The sequence below is a fragment of the Opisthocomus hoazin genome, chromosome 33 (assembly GCF_030867145.1).
Source record: "Opisthocomus hoazin isolate bOpiHoa1 chromosome 33, bOpiHoa1.hap1, whole genome shotgun sequence".
In the NCBI taxonomy this organism is placed as follows: Eukaryota; Metazoa; Chordata; class Aves; order Opisthocomiformes; family Opisthocomidae; genus Opisthocomus; species Opisthocomus hoazin.
The window spans coordinates 2,133,399-2,155,398 of record NC_134446.1 but is presented as its reverse complement, the minus strand read 5'-3'; positions in this window follow the sequence as shown (position 1 = coordinate 2,155,398).

Genomic DNA, 22,000 nt, shown 5'->3' with positions numbered 1-22,000 from the left:
GCTTGCTTATCTTGCCACTTGAAACTTCAAACGCATGCTGGGAATGGTGGTGTCCCTGCTAGGCTCCTATCACAGCCCTGCTCCGAAAGTGCGAACGTCTGCAGATAGCTGGCAGCCAGAAGGGGCTATCCTGGAAAGCTGGTGCTCAGCCTCATCTGCCCATGGCACTGTTCGCACAGAGGCACAGAGATTGGGGCTGCTTGCTTGTCTTGCCACCTCAAACTTCAAACGTAGCCTGGGAAAGATTGTGTACCTGCTAGGCTCCTTTCGCAGCTCTGCTCTTGAAATGCGAACGTCTGCAGATAGCTGGCAGCCAGAAGGGGCTATCCTGGAAAGCTGTTGCTCAGCCTCATCTGCCCATGGCACTGTTCGCATAGAGGCACAGAGAATGGGGCTGCTTGCTTATCTTGCCACTTGAAACTTCAAACGCATGCTGGGAATGGTGGTGTCCCTGCCAGGCTCCTTTTGCAGCCCTGCTCCGAAAGTGCGAACGTCTGCAGGTAGCTGGCAGGCAGAAGGGGCTATCCTGGAAAGCTGCTGCTCAGCCTCATCTGCCCATGGCAGTGCTTGCACAGAGGCACAGAGAATGAGGCTCCTTGCTTGTCTTGCCACCTCAAACTTCAAACGTAGCCTGGGAAAGATGGTGTACCTGCTAGGCTCCTTTCGCAGCCCTGCTCTTGAAATGCGAACGTCTGCAGATAGCTGGCAGCCAGAAGGGGCTAGCCTGGAAAGCTGTTGCTCAGCCTCATCTGCCCATGGCAGTGCTCGCACAGAGGCACAGAGAATGGGGCTGCTTGCTTGTCTTGCCACCTCCAACTTCAAACGTAGCCTGGGAATGTTGGTGTCCCTGCCAGGCTGCTTTCGCAGCCCTGCTCCGAAAGTGCGAACGTCTGCAGATAGCTGGCAGGCAGAAGGCGCTATCCTGGAAAGCTGTTGCTCAGCCTCATCTGCCCATGGCAGTGCTCGCACAGAGGCACAGAGAATGGGGCTCCTTGCTTGTCTTGCCACCTCAAACTTCAAATGTAGCCTGGGAACGTTGGTGTCCCTGCTACGCTCCTTTCGCAGCCCTGCTCTTGAAATGCGAACGTCTGCAGATAGCTGGCAGCCAGAAGGGGCTAGCCTGGAAAGCTGTTGCTCAGCCTCATCTGCCCATGGCACTGTTCGCATAGAGGCACAGAGAATGGGGCTGCTTGCTTATCTTGCCACCTCCAACTTCAAACGTAGCCTGGGAATGTTGGTGTCCCTGCCAGGCTGCTTTCGCAGACCTGCTCTTGAAATGCAAACGTCTGCAGATAGCTGGCAGCCAGAAGGTGCTAGCCTGGAAAGCTGTTGCTCAGCCTCATCTGCCCATGGCACTGTTCGCATAGAGGCACAGAGAATGGGGCAGCTTGCTTATCTTGCCACTTGAAACTTCAAACGCATGCTGGGAATGGTGGTGTCCCTGCTAGGCTCCTATCACAGCTCTGCTCCGAAAGTGCGAACGTCTGCAGATAGCTGGCAGGCAGAAGGGGCTATCCTGGAAAGCTATTGCTCAGCCTCATCTGCCCATGGCAGTGCTCGCACAGAGGCACAGAGAATGGGGCTGCTTGCTTGTCTTGCCACCTCAAACTTCAAACGTAGCCTGGGAACGTTGGTGTCCCTGCCAGGCTCCTTTCGCAGCCCTGCTCCGAAAGTGCGAACATCTGCAGATAGCTGGCAGCCAGAAGGTGCTAGACTGGAAAGCTGTTGCTCAGCCTCATCTGCCCATGGCACTGTTCGCATAGAGGCACAGAGAATGGGGCTGCTTGCTTATCTTGCCACTTGAAACTTCAAACGCATGCTGGGAATGGTGGTGTCCCTGCCAGGCTCCTATCACAGCCCTGCTCCAAAAGTGCGAACATCTGCAGATAGCTGGCAGGCAGAAGGGGCTATCCTGGAAAGCTGTTGCTCAGCCTCATCTGCCCATGGCAGTGCTCGCACAGAGGCACAGAGAATGAGGCTCCTTGCTTGTCTTGCCACCTCAAACTTCAAACGTAGCCTGGGAAAGATGGTGTACCTGCTAGGCTCCTTTCGCAGCCCTGCTCTTGAAATGCGAACGTCTGCAGATAGCTGGCAGCCAGAAGGGGCTAGCCTGGAAAGCTGTCGCTCAGCCTCATCTGCCCATGGCACTGTTCGCATAGAGGCACAGCGAATGGGGCTGCTTGCTTATCTTGCCACTTGAAAATTCAAACGCATGCTGGAAATGGTGGTGTCCCTGCCAGGCTCCTTTTGCGGCCCTGCTCCCAAAGTGCGAACATCTGCAGATAGCTGGCAGGCAGAAGGGGTTATCCTGGAAAGCTGTTGCTCCGCCTCATCTGCCCATGGCACTGTTCGCATAGAGGCACAGAGAATGGGGCTGCTTGCTTGTCTTGCCACCTCAAACTTCAAACGTAGCCTGGGAAAGTTGGTGTCCCTGCCAGGCTCCTTTCGCAGCCCTGCTCCGAAAGTGCGAACGTCTGCAGATAGCTGGCAGCCAGAAGGTGCTAGCCTGGAAAGCTGTTGCTCAGCCTCATCTGCCCATGGCACTGCTTGCACAGAGGCACAGAGAATGAGGCTCCTTGCTTGTCTTGCCACCTCCAACTTCAAACGTAGCCTGGGAAAGATGGTGTACCTGCTAGGCTCCTTTCGCAGCCCTGCTCTTGAAATGTGAACGTCTGCAGATAGCTGGCAGCCAGAAGGGGCTAGCCTGGAAAGCTGTTGCTCAGCCTCATCTGCCCATGGCAGTGCTCGCACAGAGGCACAGAGAATGGGGCTGCTTGCTTGTCTTGCCACCTCCAACTTCAAACGTAGCCTGGGAATGTTGGTGTCCCTGCCAGTCTGCTTTCGCAGCCCTGCTCCGAAAGTGCGAACGTCTGCAGATAGCTGGCAGCCAGAAGGGGCTAGCCTGGAAAGCTGTTGCTCAGCCTCATCTGCCCATGGCACTGTTCGCATAGAGGCACAGAGAATGGGGCTGCTTGCTTATCTTGCCACTTGAAAATTCAAACGCATGCTGAGAATGGTGGTGTCCCTGCCAGGCTCCTTTTGCAGCCCTGCTCCCAAATTGCGAACATCTGCAGATAGCTGGCAGGCAGAAGGGGTTATCCTGGAAAGCTGTTGCTCCGCCTCATCTGCCCATGGCACTGTTCGCATAGAGGCACAGAGAATGGGGCTGCTTGCTTGTCTTGCCACCTCAAACTTCAAACGTAGCCTGGGAAAGTTGGTGTCCCTGCCAGGCTCCTTTCGCAGCCCTGCTCCGAAAGTGCGAACGTCTGCAGATAGCTGGCAGCCAGAAGGTGCTAGCCTGGAAAGCTGTTGCTCAGCCTCATCTGCCCATGGCACTGCTTGCACAGAGGCACAGAGAATGAGGCTCCTTGCTTGTCTTGCCACCTCCAACTTCAAACGTAGCCTGGGAAAGATGGTGTACCTGCTAGGCTCCTTTCGCAGCCCTGCTCTTGAAATGTGAACGTCTGCAGATAGCTGGCAGCCAGAAGGGGCTATCCTGGAAAGCTGTTGCTCAGCCTCATCTGCCCATGGCACTGCTCGCACAGAGGCACAGAGAATGGGGCTGCTTGCTTGTCTTGCCACCTCAAACTTCAAACGTAGCCTGGGAAAGATGGTGTACCTGCTAGGCTCCTTTCGCAGCCCTGCTCTTGAAATGCGAACGTCTGTAGATAGCTGGCAGCCAGAAGGGGCTAGCCTGGAAAGCTGTTGCTCAGCCTCATCTGCCCATGGCACTGTTCGCATAGAGGCACAGAGAACGGGGCTGCTTGCTTATCTTGCCACTTGAAACTTCAAACGCATGCTGGGAATGGTGGTGTCCCTGCCAGGCTCCTTTTGCAGCCCTGCTCCGAAAGTGCGAATGTCTGCAGATAGCTGGCAGGCAGAAGGGGCTATCCTGGACAGCTGTTGCTCAGCCTCATCTGCCCATGGCAGTGCTCGCACAGAGGCACAGAGAATGGGGCTGCTTGCTTATCTTGCCACTTGAAAATTCAAACGCATGCTGGGAATGGTGGTGTCCCTGCCAGGCTCCTTTTGCAGCCCTGCTCCCAAAGTGCGAACATCTGCAGATAGCTGGCAGGCAGAAGGGGCTATCCTGGAAAGCTGCTGCTCAGCCTCATCTGCCCATGGCAGTGCTTGCACAGAGGCACAGAGAATGAGGCTCCTTGCTTGTCTTGCCACCTCAAACTTCAAACGTAGCCTCGGAAAGATGGTGTACCTGCTAGGCTCCTTTCGCAGCCCTGCTCTTGAAATGCGAACGTCTGCAGATAGCTGGCAGCCAGAAGGGGCTAGCCTGGAAAGCTGTTGCTCAGCCTCATCTGCCCATGGCAGTGCTCGCACAGAGGCACAGAGAATGGGGCTGCTTGCTTGTCTTGCCACCTCCAACTTCAAACGTAGCCTGGGAATGTTGGTGTCCCTGCCAGGCTGCTTTCGCAGCCCTGCTCCGAAAGTGCGAACGTCTGCAGATAGCTGGCAGGCAGAAGGGGCTATCCTGGAAAGCTGTTGCTCAGCCTCATCTGCCCATGGCACTGCTCGCACAGAGGCACAGAGAATGGGGCTGCTTGCTTGTCTTGCCACCTCAAACTTCAAACGTAGCCTGGGAAAGATGGTGTACCTGCTAGGCTCCTTTCGCAGCCCTGCTCTTGAAATGCGAACGTCTGCAGATAGCTGGCAGCCAGAAGGGGCTAGCCTGGAAAGCTGTTGCTCAGCCTCATCTGCCCATGGCAGTGCTCGCACAGAGGCACAGAGAATGGGGCTGCTTGCTTGTCTTGCCACCTCAAACTTCAAACGTAGCCTGGGAATGTTGGTGTCCCTGCCAGGCTCCTTTCGCAGCCCTGCTCCCAAAGTGCGAACGTCTGCAGATAGCTAGCAGCCAGAAGGGGCTATCCTGGAAAGCTGTTGCTCAGCCTCATCTGCCCATGGCAGTGCTCGCACAGAGGCACAGAGAATGGGGCTCCTTGCTTGTCTTGCCACCTCAAACTTCAAATGTAGCCTGGGAACGTTGGTGTCCCTGCTAGGCTCCTTTCGCAGCCCTGCTCTTGAAATGCGAACGTCTGCAGATAGCTGGCAGGCAGAAGGGGCTATCCTGGAAAGCTGTTGCTCAGCCTCATCTGCCCATGGCACTGTTCGCATAGAGGCACAGAGAATGGGGCTGCTTGCTTATCTTGCCACTTGAAACTTCAAACGCATGCTGGGAATGGTGGTGTCCCTGCCAGGCTCCTTTTGCAGCCCTGCTCCGAAAGTGCGAACGTCTGCAGGTAGCTGGCAGGCAGAAGGGGCTATCCTGGAAAGCTGTTGCTCAGCCTCTTCTGCCCATGGCAGTGCTCGCACAGAGGCACAGAGAATGGGGCTGCTTGCTTGTCTTGCCACCTCAAACTTCAAACGTAGCCTGGGAAAGATGGTGTACCTGCTAGGCTCCTTTCGCAGCCCTGCTCTTGAAATGCAAACGTCTGCAGATAGCTGGCAGCCAGAAGGGGCTAGCCTGGAAAGCTGTTGCTCAGCCTCATCTGCCCATGGCACTGTTCGCATAGAGGCACAGAGAATGGGGCAGCTAGCTTATCTTGCCACTTGAAACTTCAAACGCATGCTGGGAATGGTGGTGTCCCTGCTAGGCTCCTATCACAGCCCTGCTCCGAAAGTGCGAACGTCTGCAGATAGCTGGCAGGCAGAAGGGGCTATCCTGGAAAGCTATTGCTCAGCCTCATCTGCCCATGGCAGTGCTCGCACAGAGGCACAGAGAATGGGGCTGCTTGCTTGTCTTGCCACCTCAAACTTCAAACGTAGCCTGGGAACGTTGGTGTCCCTGCCAGGCTCCTTTCGCAGCCCTGCTCCGAAAGTGCGAACATCTGCAGATAGCTGGCAGCCAGAAGGGGCTAGCCTGGAAAGCTGTTGCTCAGCCTCATCTGCCCATGGCACTGTTCGCATAGAGGCACAGAGAATGGGGCTGCTTGCTTATCTTGCCACTTGAAACTTCAAACGCATGCTGGGAATGGTGGTGTCCCTGCCAGGCTCGTATCACAGCCCTGCTCCAAAAGTGCGAACATCTGCAGATAGCTGGCAGCCAGAAGGGGCTAGCCTGGAAAGCTGTTGCTCAGCCTCATCTGCCCATGGCAGTGCTTGCACAGAGGCACAGAGAATGGGGCTCCTTGCTTGTCTTGCCACCTCAAACTTCAAACGTAGCCTGGGAAAGATGGTGTACCTGCTAGGCTCCTTTCGCAGCCCTGCTCTTGAAATGCGAACGTCTGCAGATAGCTGGCAGCCAGAAGGGGCTAGCCTGGAAAGCTGTTGCTCAGCCTCATCTGCCCATGGCAGTGCTCGCACAGAGGCACAGAGAATGGGGCTGCTTGCTTGTCTTGCCACCTCCAACTTCAAACGTAGCCTGGGAATGTTGGTGTCCCTGCCAGGCTGCTTTCGCAGCCCTGCTCCGAAAGTGCGAACGTCTGCAGATAGCTGGCAGCCAGAAGGGGCTAGCCTGGAAAGCTGTTGCTCAGCCTCATCTGCCCATGGCACTGTTCGCATAGAGGCACAGAGAATGGGGCTGCTTGCTTATCTTGCCACTTGAAAATTCAAACGCATGCTGGGAATGGTGGTGTCCCTGCCAGGCTCCTTTTGCAGCCCTGCTCCCAAAGTGCGAACATCTGCAGATAGCTGGCAGGCAGAAGGGGTTATCCTGGAAAGCTGTTGCTCCGCCTCATCTGCCCATGGCACTGTTCGCATAGAGGCACAGAGAATGGGGCTGCTTGCTTGTCTTGCCACCTCAAACTTCAAACGTAGCCTGGGAAAGTTGGTGTCCCTGCCAGGCTCCTTTCGCAGCCCTGCTCCGAAAGTGCTAACGTCTGCAGATAGCTGGCAGCCAGAAGGTGCTAGCCTGGAAAGCTGTTGCTCAGCCTCATCTGCCCATGGCACTGCTTGCACAGAGGCACAGAGAATGAGGCTCCTTGCTTGTCTTGCCACCTCCAACTTCAAACGTAGCCTGGGAAAGATGGTGTACCTGCTAGGCTCCTTTCGCAGCCCTGCTCTTGAAATGTGAACGTCTGCAGATAGCTGGCAGCCAGAAGGGGCTATCCTGGAAAGCTGTTGCTCAGCCTCATCTGCCCATGGCACTGCTCGCACAGAGGCACAGAGAATGGGGCTGCTTGCTTGTCTTGCCACTTCAAACTTCAAACGTAGCCTGGGAAAGATGGTGTACCTGCTAGGCTCCTTTCGCAGCCCTGCTCTTGAAATGCGAACGTCTGCAGATAGCTGGCAGCCAGAAGGGGCTAGCCTGGAAAGCTGTTGCTCAGCCTCATCTGCCCATGGCACTGTTCGCATAGAGGCACAGAGGACGGGGCTGCTTGCTTATCTTGCCACTTGAAACTTCAAACGCATGCTGGGAATGGTGGTGTCCCTGCTAGGCTCCTTTTGCAGCCCTGCTCCGAAAGTGCGAATGTCTGCAGATAGCTGGCAGGCAGAAGGGGCTATCCTGGACAGCTGTTGCTCAGCCTCATCTGCCCATGGCAGTGCTCGCACAGAGGCACAGAGAATGGGGCTGCTTGCTTATCTTGCCACTTGAAAATTCAAACGCATGCTGGGAATGGTGGTGTCCCTGCCAGGCTCCTTTTGCAGCCCTGCTCCCAAAGTGCGAACATCTGCAGATAGCTGGCAGGCAGAAGGGGTTATCCTGGAAAGCTGTTGCTCCGCCTCATCTGCCCATGGCACTGTTCGCATAGAGGCACAGAGAATGGGGCTGCTTGCTTGTCTTGCCACCTCAAACTTCAAACGTAGCCTGGGAAAGTTGGTGTCCCAGCCAGGCTCCTTTCGCAGCCCTGCTCCGAAAGTGCGAACGTCTGCAGATAGCTGGCAGCCAGAAGGTGCTAGCCTGGAAAGCTGTTGCTCAGCCTCATCTGCCCATGGCACTGCTTGCACAGAGAATGAGGCTCCTTGCTTGTCTTGCCACCTCAAACTTCAAACGTAGCCTGGGAAAGATGGTGTACCTGCTAGGCTCCTTTCGCAGCCCTGCTCTTGAAATGTGAACGTCTGCAGATAGCTGGCAGCCAGAAGGGGCTATCCTGGAAAGCTGTTGCTCAGCCTCATCTGCCCATGGCAGTGCTCGCACAGAGGCACAGAGAATGGGGCTGCTTGCTTGTCTTGCCACCTCAAACTTCAAACGTAGCCTGGGAAAGATGGTGTACCTGCTAGGCTCCTTTCGCAGCCCTGCTCTTGAAATGCGAAAGTCTGCAGATAGCTGGCAGCCAGAAGGGGCTAGCCTGGAAAGCTGTTGCTCAGCCTCATCTGCCCATGGCAGTGCTCGCACAGAGGCACAGAGAATGGGGCTGCTTGCTTGTCTTGCCACCTCAAACTTCAAACGTAGCCTGGGAAAGTTGGTGTCCCTACCAGGCTCCTTTCGCAGCCCTGCTCCGAAAGTGCGAATGTCTGCAGATAGCTGGCAGGCAGAAGGGGCTATCCTGGAAAGCTGTTGCTCAGCCTCATCTGCCCATGGCAGTGCTCGCACAGAGGCACAGAGAATGGGGCTGCTTGCTTGTCTTGCCACCTCAAACTTCAAACGTAGCCTGGGAAAGATGGTGTACCTGCTAGGCTCCTTTCGCAGCCCTGCTCTTGAAATGCGAACGTCTGCAGATAGCTGGCAGCCAGAAGGGGCTAGCCTGGAAAGCTGTTGCTCAGCCTCATCTGCCCATGGCACTGTTCGCATAGAGGCACAGAGGACGGGGCTGCTTGCTTATCTTGCCACTTGAAACTTCAAACGCATGCTGGGAATGGTGGTGTCCCTGCTAGGCTCCTTTTGCAGCCCTGCTCCGAAAGTGCGAATGTCTGCAGATAGCTGGCAGGCAGAAGGGGCTATCCTGGACAGCTGTTGCTCAGCCTCATCTGCCCATGGCAGTGCTCGCACAGAGGCACAGAGAATGGGGCTGCTTGCTTATCTTGCCACTTGAAAATTCAAACGCATGCTGGGAATGGTGGTGTCCCTGCCAGGCTCCTTTTGCAGCCCTGCTCCCAAAGTGCGAACATCTGCAGATAGCTGGCAGGCAGAAGGGGTTATCCTGGAAAGCTGTTGCTCCGCCTCATCTGCCCATGGCACTGTTCGCATAGAGGCACAGAGAATGGGGCTGCTTGCTTGTCTTGCCACCTCAAACTTCAAACGTAGCCTGGGAAAGTTGGTGTCCCAGCCAGGCTCCTTTCGCAGCCCTGCTCCGAAAGTGCGAACGTCTGCAGATAGCTGGCAGCCAGAAGGTGCTAGCCTGGAAAGCTGTTGCTCAGCCTCATCTGCCCATGGCACTGCTTGCACAGAGAATGAGGCTCCTTGCTTGTCTTGCCACCTCAAACTTCAAACGTAGCCTGGGAAAGATGGTGTACCTGCTAGGCTCCTTTCGCAGCCCTGCTCTTGAAATGTGAACGTCTGCAGATAGCTGGCAGCCAGAAGGGGCTATCCTGGAAAGCTGTTGCTCAGCCTCATCTGCCCATGGCAGTGCTCGCACAGAGGCACACAGAATGGGGCTGCTTGCTTGTCTTGCCACCTCAAACTTCAAACGTAGCCTGGGAAAGATGGTGTACCTGCTAGGCTCCTTTCGCAGCCCTGCTCTTGAAATGCGAAAGTCTGCAGATAGCTGGCAGCCAGAAGGGGCTAGCCTGGAAAGCTGTTGCTCAGCCTCATCTGCCCATGGCAGTGCTCGCACAGAGGCACAGAGAATGGGGCTGCTTGCTTGTCTTGCCACCTCCAACTTCAAACGTAGCCTGGGAAAGTTGGTGTCCCTACCAGGCTCCTTTCGCAGCCCTGCTCCGAAAGTGCGAATGTCTGCAGATAGCTGGCAGGCAGAAGGGGCTATCCTGGAAAGCTGTTGCTCAGCCTCATCTGCCCATGGCAGTGCTCGCACAGAGGCACAGAGAATGGGGCTGCTTGCTTGTCTTGCCACCTCAAACTTCAAACGTAGCCTGGGAAAGATGGTGTACCTGCTAGGCTCCTTTCGCAGCCCTGCTCTTGAAATGCGAACGTCTGCAGATAGCTGGCAGCCAGAAGGGGCTAGCCTGGAAAGCTGTTGCTCAGCCTCATCTGCCCATGGCACTGTTCGCATAGAGGCACAGAGAACGGGGCTGCTTGCTTATCTTGCCACTTGAAACTTCAAACGCATGCTGGGAATGGTGGTGTCCCTGCCAGGCTCCTTTTGCAGCCCTGCTCCCAAAGTGCGAACGTCTGCAGATAGCTGGCAGGCAGAAGGGGCTAGCCTGGAAAGCTGTTGCTCAGCCTCATCTGCCCATGGCAGTGCTCGCACCGAGGCACAGAGAATGGGGCTGCTTGCTTATCTTGCCACTTGAAACTTCAAACGCATGCTGGGAATGGTGGTGTCCCTGCCAGGCTCCTATCACAGCCCTGCTCCCAAAGTGCGAACATCTGCAGATAGCTGGCAGGCAGAAGGGGTTATCCTGGAAAGCTGTTGCTCCGCCTCATCTGCCCATGGCACTGTTCGCATAGAGGCACAGAGAATGGGGCTGCTTGCTTGTCTTGCCACCTCAAACTTCAAACGTAGCCTGGGAAAGTTGGTGTCCCTGCCAGGCTCCTTTCGCAGCCCTGCTCCGAAAGTGCGAACGTCTGCAGATAGCTGGCAGCCAGAAGGTGCTAGCCTGGAAAGCTGTTGCTCAGCCTCATCTGCCCATGGCACTGCTTGCACAGAGGCACAGAGAAGGAGGCTCCTTGCTTGTCTTGCCACCTCCAACTACAAACGTAGCCTGGGAAAGTTGGTGTCCCTGCCAGGCTCCTTTCGCAGCCCTGCTCCGAAAGTGCGAACGTCTGCAGATAGCTGGCAGGCAGAAGGGGCTATCCTGGAAAGCTGTTGCTCAGCCTCATCTGCCCATGGCAGTGCTCGCACAGAGGCACAGAGAATGGGGCTCCTTGCTTGTCTTGCCACCTCAAACTTCAAATGTAGCCTGGGAAAGTTGGTGTATCTGCTAGGCTTCTTTCGCAGCCCTGCTCTTGAAATGCGAACGTCTGCAGATAGCTGGCAGCCAGAAGGGGCTAGCCTGGAAAGCTGTTGCTCAGCCTCATCTGCACATGGCACTGTTCGCATAGAGGCACAGAGAATGGGGCAGCTTGCTTATCTTGCCACTTGAAACTTCAAACGCATGCTGGGAATGGTGGTGTCCCTGCTAGGCTCCTATCACAGCCCTGCTCCGAAAGTGCGAACGTCTGCAGATAGCTGGCAGGCAGAAGGGGCTATCCTGGAAAGCTATTGCTCAGCCTCATCTGCCCATGGCATTGCTCGCACAGAGGCACAGAGAATGGGGCTGCTAGCTTGTCTTGCCACCTCAAACTTCAAACGTAGCCTGGGAACGTTGGTGTCCCTGCCAGGCTCCTTTCGCAGCCCCGCTCCGAAAGTGCGAACGTCTGCAAATAGCTGGCAGACAGAAGGTGCTATCCTGGAAAGCTGTTGCTCAGCCTCATCTGCCCATGGCACTGTTCGCATAGAGGCACAGAGAATGGGGCTGCTTGCTTATCTTGCCACTTGAAACTTCAAACGCATGCTGGGAATGGTGGTGTCCCTGCCAGGCTCCTTTTGCAGCCCTGCTCCGAAAGTGCGAACGTCTGCAGATAGCTGGCAGGCAGAAGGGGCTATCCTGGAAAGCTGTTGCTCAGCCTCATCTGCCCATGGCAGTGCTCGCACAGAGGCACAGAGAATGGGGCTGCTTGCTTGTCTTGCCACCTCAAACTTCAAACGTAGCCTGGGAATGTTGGTGTCCCTGCCAGGCTCCTTTCGCAGCCCTGCTCCCAAAGTGCGAACGTCTGCAGATAGCTAGCAGCCAGAAGGGGCTATCCTGGAAAGCTGTTGCTCAGCCTCATCTGCCCATGGCAGTGCTCGCACAGAGGCACAGAGAATGGGGCTCCTTGCTTGTCTTGCCACCTCAAACTTCAAATGTAGCCTGGGAAAGTTGGTGTACCTGCTAGGCTCCTTTCGCAGCCCTGCTCTTGAAATGCGAACGTCTGCAGATAGCTGGCAGCCAGAAGGGGCTAGCCTGGAAAGCTGTTGCTCAGCCTCATCTGCCCATGGCACTGTTCGCATAGAGGCACAGAGAATGGGGCTGCTTGCTTATCTTGCCACTTGAAACTTCAAACGCATGCTGGGAATGGTGGTGTCCCTGCTAGGCTCCTATCACAGCCCTGCTCCGAAAGTGCGAACGTCTGCAGATAGCTGGCAGGCAGAAGGGGCTATCCTGGAAAGCTATTGCTCAGCCTCATCTGCCCATGGCAGTGCTCGCACAGAGGCACAGAGAATGGGGCTGCTTGCTTATCTTGCCACTTGAAAATTCAAACGCATGCTGGGAATGGTGGTGTCCCTGCCAGGCTCCTTTTGCAGCCCTGCTCCCAAAGTGCGAACATCTGCAGAGAGCTGGCAGGCAGAAGGGGTTATCCTGGAAAGCTGTTGCTCCGCCTCATCTGCCCATGGCACTGTTCGCATAGAGGCACAGAGAATGGGGCTGCTTGCTTGTCTTGCCACCTCAAACTTCAAACGTAGCCTGGGAATGTTGGTGTCCCAGCCAGGCTCCTTTCGCAGCCCTGCTCCGAAAGTGCGAACGTCTGCAGATAGCTGGCAGCCAGAAGGTGCTAGCCTGGAAAGCTGTTGCTCAGCCTCATCTGCCCATGGCACTGCTTGCACAGAGAATGAGGCTCCTTGCTTGTCTTGCCACCTCAAACTTCAAACGTAGCCTGGGAAAGATGGTGTACCTGCTAGGCTCCTTTCGCAGCCCTGCTCTTGAAATGTGAACGTCTGCAGATAGCTGGCAGCCAGAAGGGGCTATCCTGGAAAGCTGTTGCTCAGCCTCATCTGCCCATGGCAGTGCTCGCACAGAGGCACACAGAATGGGGCTGCTTGCTTGTCTTGCCACCTCAAACTTCAAACGTAGCCTGGGAAAGATGGTGTACCTGCTAGGCTCCTTTCGCAGCCCTGCTCTTGAAATGCGAAAGTCTGCAGATAGCTGGCAGCCAGAAGGGGCTAGCCTGGAAAGCTGTTGCTCAGCCTCATCTGCCCATGGCAGTGCTCGCACAGAGGCACAGAGAATGGGGCTGCTTGCTTGTCTTGCCACCTCCAACTTCAAACGTAGCCTGGGAAAGTTGGTGTCCCTACCAGGCTCCTTTCGCAGCCCTGCTCCGAAAGTGCGAATGTCTGCAGATAGCTGGCAGGCAGAAGGGGCTATCCTGGAAAGCTGTTGCTCAGCCTCATCTGCCCATGGCAGTGCTCGCACAGAGGCACAGAGAATGGGGCTGCTTGCTTGTCTTGCCACCTCAAACTTCAAACGTAGCCTGGGAAAGATGGTGTACCTGCTAGGCTCCTTTCGCAGCCCTGCTCTTGAAATGCGAACGTCTGCAGATAGCTGGCAGCCAGAAGGGGCTAGCCTGGAAAGCTGTTGCTCAGCCTCATCTGCCCATGGCACTGTTCGCATAGAGGCACAGAGGACGGGGCTGCTTGCTTATCTTGCCACTTGAAACTTCAAACGCATGCTGGGAATGGTGGTGTCCCTGCTAGGCTCCTTTTGCAGCCCTGCTCCGAAAGTGCGAATGTCTGCAGATAGCTGGCAGGCAGAAGGGGCTATCCTGGACAGCTGTTGCTCAGCCTCATCTGCCCATGGCAGTGCTCGCACAGAGGCACAGAGAATGGGGCTGCTTGCTTATCTTGCCACTTGAAAATTCAAACGCATGCTGGGAATGGTGGTGTCCCTGCCAGGCTCCTTTTGCAGCCCTGCTCCCAAAGTGCGAACATCTGCAGATAGCTGGCAGGCAGAAGGGGTTATCCTGGAAAGCTGTTGCTCCGCCTCATCTGCCCATGGCACTGTTCGCATAGAGGCACAGAGAATGGGGCTGCTTGCTTGTCTTGCCACCTCAAACTTCAAACGTAGCCTGGGAAAGTTGGTGTCCCAGCCAGGCTCCTTTCGCAGCCCTGCTCCGAAAGTGCGAACGTCTGCAGATAGCTGGCAGCCAGAAGGTGCTAGCCTGGAAAGCTGTTGCTCAGCCTCATCTGCCCATGGCACTGCTTGCACAGAGAATGAGGCTCCTTGCTTGTCTTGCCACCTCAAACTTCAAACGTAGCCTGGGAAAGATGGTGTACCTGCTAGGCTCCTTTCGCAGCCCTGCTCTTGAAATGTGAACGTCTGCAGATAGCTGGCAGCCAGAAGGGGCTATCCTGGAAAGCTGTTGCTCAGCCTCATCTGCCCATGGCAGTGCTCGCACAGAGGCACACAGAATGGGGCTGCTTGCTTGTCTTGCCACCTCAAACTTCAAACGTAGCCTGGGAAAGATGGTGTACCTGCTAGGCTCCTTTCGCAGCCCTGCTCTTGAAATGCGAAAGTCTGCAGATAGCTGGCAGCCAGAAGGGGCTAGCCTGGAAAGCTGTTGCTCAGCCTCATCTGCCCATGGCAGTGCTCGCACAGAGGCACAGAGAATGGGGCTGCTTGCTTGTCTTGCCACCTCCAACTTCAAACGTAGCCTGGGAAAGTTGGTGTCCCTACCAGGCTCCTTTCGCAGCCCTGCTCCGAAAGTGCGAATGTCTGCAGATAGCTGGCAGGCAGAAGGGGCTATCCTGGAAAGCTGTTGCTCAGCCTCATCTGCCCATGGCAGTGCTCGCACAGAGGCACAGAGAATGGGGCTGCTTGCTTGTCTTGCCACCTCAAACTTCAAACGTAGCCTGGGAAAGATGGTGTACCTGCTAGGCTCCTTTCGCAGCCCTGCTCTTGAAATGCGAACGTCTGCAGATAGCTGGCAGCCAGAAGGGGCTAGCCTGGAAAGCTGTTGCTCAGCCTCATCTGCCCATGGCACTGTTCGCATAGAGGCACAGAGAACGGGGCTGCTTGCTTATCTTGCCACTTGAAACTTCAAACGCATGCTGGGAATGGTGGTGTCCCTGCCAGGCTCCTTTTGCAGCCCTGCTCCCAAAGTGCGAACGTCTGCAGATAGCTGGCAGGCAGAAGGGGCTAGCCTGGAAAGCTGTTGCTCAGCCTCATCTGCCCATGGCAGTGCTCGCACAGAGGCACAGAGAATGGGGCTGCTTGCTTATCTTGCCACTTGAAACTTCAAACGCATGCTGGGAATGGTGGTGTCCCTGCCAGGCTCCTATCACAGCCCTGCTCCCAAAGTGCGAACATCTGCAGATAGCTGGCAGGCAGAAGGGGTTATCCTGGAAAGCTGTTGCTCCGCCTCATCTGCCCATGGCACTGTTCGCATAGAGGCACAGAGAATGGGGCTGCTTGCTTGTCTTGCCACCTCAAACTTCAAACGTAGCCTGGGAAAGTTGGTGTCCCTGCCAGGCTCCTTTCGCAGCCCTGCTCCGAAAGTGCGAACGTCTGCAGATAGCTGGCAGCCAGAAGGTGCTAGCCTGGAAAGCTGTTGCTCAGCCTCATCTGCCCATGGCACTGCTTGCACAGAGGCACAGAGAATGAGGCTCCTTGCTTGTCTTGCCACCTCCAACTTCAAACGTAGCCTGGGAAAGTTGGTGTCCCTGCCAGGCTCCTTTCGCAGCCCTGCTCCGAAAGTGCGAACGTCTGCAGATAGCTGGCAGGCAGAAGGGGCTATCCTGGAAAGCTGTTGCTCAGCCTCATCTGCCCATGGCAGTGCTCGCACAGAGGCACAGAGAATGGGGCTCCTTGCTTGTCTTGCCACCTCAAACTTCAAATGTAGCCTGGGAAAGTTGGTGTATCTGCTAGGCTTCTTTCGCAGCCCTGCTCTTGAAATGCGAACGTCTGCAGATAGCTGGCAGCCAGAAGGTGCTAGCCTGGAAAGCTGTTGCTCAGCCTCATCTGCACATGGCACTGTTCGCATAGAGGCACAGAGAATGGGGCAGCTTGCTTATCTTGCCACTTGAAACTTCAAACGCATGCTGGGAATGGTGGTGTCCCTGCTAGGCTCCTATCACAGCCCTGCTCCGAAAGTGCGAACGTCTGCAGATAGCTGGCAGGCAGAAGGGGCTATCCTGGAAAGCTATTGCTCAGCCTCATCTGCCCATGGCATTGCTCGCACAGAGGCACAGAGAATGGGGCTGCTAGCTTGTCTTGCCACCTCAAACTTCAAACGTAGCCTGGGAACGTTGGTGTCCCTGCCAGGCTCCTTTCGCAGCCCCGCTCCGAAAGTGCGAACGTCTGCAAATAGCTGGCAGACAGAAGGTGCTATCCTGGAAAGCTGTTGCTCAGCCTCATCTGCCCATGGCACTGTTCGCATAGAGGCACAGAGAATGGGGCTGCTTGCTTATCTTGCCACTTGAAACTTCAAACGCATGCTGGGAATGGTGGTGTCCCTGCCAGGCTCCTTTTGCAGCCCTGCTCCGAAAGTGCGAACGTCTGCAGATAGCTGGCAGGCAGAAGGGGCTATCCTGGAAAGCTGTTGCTCAGCCTCATCTGCCCATGGCAGTGCTCGCACAGAGGCACAGAGAATGGGGCTGCTTGCTTGTCTTGCCACCTCAAACTTCAAACGTAGCCTGGGAATGTTGGTGTCCCTGCCAGGCTCCTTTCGCAGCCCTGCTCCCAAAGTGCGAACGTCTGCAGATAGCTAGCAGCCAGAAGGGGCTATCCTGGAAAGCTGTTGCTCAGCCTCATCTGCCCATGGCAGTGCTCGCACAGAGGCACAGAGAATGGGGCTCCTTGCTTGTCTTGCCACCTCAAACTTCAAATGTAGCCTGGGAAAGTTGGTGTACCTGCTAGGCTCCTTTCGCAGCCCTGCTCTTGAAATGCGAACGTCTGCAGATAGCTGGCAGCCAGAAGGTGCTAGCCTGGAAAGCTGTTGCTCAGCCTCATCTGCCCATGGCACTGTTCGCATAGAGGCACAGAGAATGGGGCTGCTTGCTTATCTTGCCACTTGAAACTTCAAACGCATGCTGGGAATGGTGGTGTCCCTGCTAGGCTCCTATCACAGCCCTGCTCCGAAAGTGCGAACGTCTGCAGATAGCTGGCAGGCAGAAGGGGCTATCCTGGAAAGCTATTGCTCAGCCTCATCTGCCCATGGCAGTGCTCGCACAGAGGCACAGAGAATGGGGCTGCTTGCTTGTCTTGCCACCTCAAACTTCAAACGTAGCCTGGGAACGTTGGTGTCCCTGCCAGGCTCCTTTCGCAGCCCTGCTCCGAAAGTGCGAACGTCTGCAGATAGCTGGCAGCCAGAAGGGGCTAGCCTGGAAAGCTGTTGCTCAGCCTCATCTGCCCATGGCACTGTTCGCATAGAGGCACAGAGAATGGGTCTGCTTGCTTATCTTGCCACTTGAAACTTCAAACGCATGCTGGGAATGGTGGTGTTCCTGCCAGGCTCCTTTCGCAGCCCTGCTCCGAAAGTGCGAACGTCTGCAGATAGCTGGCAGGCAGAAGGGGCTATCCTGGAAAGCTGTTGCTCCGCCTCATCTGACCATGGCACTGCTCGCACAGAGGCACAGAGAATGGGGCTGCTTGCTTGTCTTGCCACCTCAAACTTCAAACGTAGCCTGGGAAAGTCGGTGTCCCTGCCAGGCTCCTTTCGCAGCCCTGCTCCGAAAGTGCGAACGTCTTCAGATAGCTGGCAGCCAGAAGGGGCTAGCCTGGAAAGCTGTTGCTCAGCCTCATCTGCCCATGGCACTGTTCGCATAGAGGCACAGAGAATGGGGCTGCTTGCTTATCTTGCCACTTGAAACTTCAAGCGCATGCTGGGAATGGTTGGTGTCCCTGCCAGGCTCCTTTCGCAGCCCTGCTCCGAAAATACGAACGTCTGCAGATAGCTGGCAGGCAGAAGGGGCTATCCTGGAAAGCTGTTGCTCAGCCTCATCTGCCCATGGCAGTGCTCGCACAGAGGCACAGAAAATGGGTCTGCTTGCTTGTCTTGCCACCTCAAACTTCAAACGTAGCCTGGGAAAGATAGTGTACCTGCTAGGCTCCTTTCGCAGCCCTGCTCTTGAAATGCGAACGTCTGCAGATAGCTGGCAGCCAGAAGGGGCTAGCCTGGAAAGCTGTTGCTCAGCCTCATCTGCCCATGGCACTGTTCGCATAGAGGCACAGAGAATGGGGCTGCTTGCTTATCTTGCCACTTGAAACTTCAAACGCATGCTGGGAATGGTGGTGTCCCTGCCAGGCTCCTTTTGCAGCCCTGCTCCGAAAGTGCGAACGTCTGCAGATAGCTGGCAGGCAGAAGGGGCTAGCCTGGAAAGCTGCTGCTCAGCCTCATCTGCCCATGGCACTGTTCGCATAGAGGCACAAAGAATGGGGCTGCTTGCTTATCTTGCCACTTGAAACTTCAAACGTAGCCTGGGAATGGTGGTGTCCCTTCCAGGCTCCTTTTGCAGCCCTGCTCCGAAAGTGCGAACGTCTGCAGATAGCTGGCAGCCAGAAGGGGCTATCGTGGAAAGCTGTTGCTCAGCCTCATCTGCCCATGGCAGTGCTCGCACAGAGGCACAGAGAATGGGGCTGCTTGCTTGTCTTGCCACCTCAAACTTCAAACGTAGCCTGGGAAAGTTGGTGTCCCTGCCAGGCTCCTTTCGCAGCCCTGCTCCGAAAGTGCGAACGTCTGCAGATAGCTGGCAGGCAGAAGGGGCTATCCTGGAAAGCTGTTGCTCAGCCTCATCTGCCCATGGCACTGTTCGCATAGAGGCACAGAGAATGGGGCTGCTTGCTGATCTTGCCACTTGAAACTTCAAACGCATGCTGGGAAAGGTGGTGTTCCTGCCAGGCTCCTTTTGCAGCCCTGCTCCGAAAGTGCGAACGTTTGCAGATAGCTGGCAGGCAGAAGGGGCTATCCTGGAAAGCTGTTGCTCAGCCTCATCTGCCCATGGCACTGTTCGCATAGAGGCACAGAGAATGGGGCTGCTTGCTTGTCTTGCCACCTCAAACTTCAAACGTAGCCTGGGAAAGATGGTGTACCTGCCAGGCTCCTTTCGCAGCCCTGCTCTTGAAATGCGAACGTCTGCAGATAGCTGGCAGGCAGAAGGGGCTATCCTGGAAAGCTGTTGGTCAGCCTCATCTGCCCATGGCACTGTTCGCATAGAGGCACAGAGAATGGGGCTGCTTGCATATCTTGCCACTTGAAACTTCAAACGTAGCCTGGTAAAGTTTGTGTCCCTGCCAGGCTCCTTTTGCAGCCCTGCTCCGAAAGTGCGAACTTCTGCAGATAGCTGGCAGGCAGAAGAGGCTATCCTGGAAAGCTGTTGCTCAGCCTCATCTGCCCATGGCAGTGCTCGCACAGAGAATGGGGCTGCTTGCTTGTCTTGCCACCTCAAACTTCAAACGTAGCCTGGGAAAGTTGGTGTCCCTGCCAGGCTCCTTTTGCAGCCCTGCTCCGAAAGTGCGAACGTCTGCAGATAGCTGGCAGCCAGAAGGTGCTAGCCTGGAAAGCTGTTGCTCAGCCTCATCTGCCCATGGCAGTGCTCGCACAGAGGCACAGAGAATGGGGCTGCTTGCTTGTCTTGCCACCTCAAACTTCAAACGTAGCCTGGGAAAGATGGTGTACCTGCTAGGCTGCTTTCGCAGCCCTGCTCTTGAAATGCGAACGTCTGCAGATAGCTGGCAGCCAGAAGGGGCTATCCTGGAAAGCTGTTGCTCAGCCTCTTCTGCCCATGGCAGTGCTCGCACAGAGGCACAGAGAATGGGACTGCTTGCTTGTCTTGCCACCTCAAACTTCAAACGTAGCCTGGGAAAGATGGTGTACCTGCTAGGCTCCTTTCGCAGCCCTGCTCTTGAAATGCGAACGTCTGCAGATAGCTGGCAGCCAGAAGGGGCTAGCCTGGAAAGCTGTTGCTCAGCCTCATCTGCCCATGGCACTGTTCGCATAGAGGCACAGAGAATGGGGCAGCTTGCTTATCTTGCCACTTGAAACTTCAAACGCATGCTGGGAATGGTGTTGTCCCTGCTAGGCTCCTATCACAGCCCTGCTCCAAAAGTGCGAACGTCTGCAGATAGCTGGCAGCCAGAAGGGGCTATCCTGGAAAGCTATTGCTCAGCCTCATCTGCCCATGGCAGTGCTCGCACAGAGGCACAGAGAATGGGGCTGCTTGCTTGTCTTGCCACCTCAAACTTCAAACGTAGCCTGGGAACGTTGGTGTCCCTGCCAGGCTCCTTTCGCAGCCCTGCTCCGAAAGTGCGAACGTCTGCAGATAGCTGGCAGCCAGAAGGTGCTAGCCTGGAAAGCTGTTGCTCAGCCTCATCTGCCCATGGCACTGTTCGCATAGAGGCACAGAGAATGGGGCTGCTTGCTTATCTTGCCACTTGAAACTTCAAACGCATGCTGGGAATGGTGGTGTCCCTGCCAGGCTCCTATCACAGCCCTGCTCCAAAAGTGCGAACATCTGCAGATAGCTGGCAGGCAGAAGGGGCTATCCTGGAAAGCTGCTGCTCAGCCTTATCTGCCCATGGCAGTGCTTGCACAGAGGCACAGAGAATGAGGCTCCTTGCTTGTCTTGCCACCTCAAACTTCAAACGTAGCCTGGGAAAGATGGTGTACCTGCTAGGCTCCTTTCGCAGCCCTGCTCTTGAAATGCGAACGTCTGCAGATAGCTGGCAGCCAGAAGGGGCTAGCCTGGAAAGCTGTTGCTCAGCCTCATCTGCCCATGGCAGTGCTCGCACAGAGGCACAGAGAATGGGGCTGCTTGCTTGTCTTGCCACCTCCAACGTCAAACGTAGCCTGGGAATGTTGGTGTCCCTGCCAGGCTCCTTTCGCAACCCTGCTCCGAAAGTGCGAACGTCTGCAGATAGCTGGCAGCCAGAAGGGGCTATCCTGGAAAGCTGTTGCTCAGCCTCATCTGCCCATGGCACTGTTCGCACAGAGGCACAGAGAATGGGGCTGCTTGCTTGTCTTGCCACCTCAAACTTCAAACGTAGCCTGGGAAAGATTGTGTACCTGCTAGGCTCCTTTCGCAGCTCTGCTCTTGAAATGCGAACGTCTGCAGATAGCTGGCAGCCAGAAGGGGCTATCCTGGAAAGCTGTTGCTCAGCCTCATCTGCCCATGGCACTGTTCGCATAGAGGCACAGAGAATGGGGCTGCTTGCTTATCTTGCCACTTGAAACTTCAAACGCATGCTGGGAATGGTGGTGTCCCTGCCAGGCTCCTTTTGCAGCCCTGCTCCGAAAGTGCGAACGTCTGCAGGTAGCTGGCAGGCAGAAGGGGCTATCCTGGAAAGCTGTTGCTCAGCCTCTTCTGCCCATGGCAGTGCTCGCACAGAGGCACAGAGAATGGGGCTGCTTGCTTGTCTTGCCACCTCTAACTTCAAATGTAGCCTGGGAAAGATGGTGTACCTGCTAGGCGCCTTTCGCAGCCCTGCTCCTGAAATGCGAACGTCTGCAGATAGCTGGCAGCCATAAGGGGCTAGACTGGAAAGCTGTTGCTCAGCCTCATCTGCCCATGGCACTGTTCGCATAGAGGCACAGAGAATGGGGCAGCTTGCTTATCTTGCCACTTGAAACTTCAAACGCATGCTGGGAATGGTGGTGTCCCTGCTAGGCTCCTATCACAGCCCTGCTCCAAAAGTGCGAACGTCTGCAGATAGCTGGCAGGCAGAAGGGGCTATCCTGGAAAGCTATTGCTCAGCCTCATCTGCCCATGGCAGTGCTCGCACAGAGGCACAGAGAATGGGGCTGCTTGCTTGTCTTGCCACCTCAAACTTCAAACGTAGCCTGGGAACGTTGGTGTCCCTGCCAGGCTCCTTTCGCAGCCCTGCTCCGAAAGTGCGAACGTCTGCAGATAGCTGGCAGCCAGAAGGTGCTAGCCTGGAAAGCTGTTGCTCAGCCTCATCTGCCCATGGCACTGTTCGCATAGAGGCACAGAGAATGGGGCTGCTTGCTTATCTTGCCACTTGAAACTTCAAACGCATGCTGGGAAAGTTGGTGTCCCTGCCAGGCTCCTATCACAGCCCTGCTCCAAAAGTGCGAACATCTGCAGATAGCTGGCAGGCAGAAGGGGCTATCCTGGAAAGCTGCTGCTCAGCCTCATCTGCCCATGGCAGTGCTTGCACAGAGGCACAGAGAATGAGGCTCCTTGCTTGTCTTGCCACCTCAAACTTCAAACGTAGCCTGGGAAAGATGGTGTACCTGCTA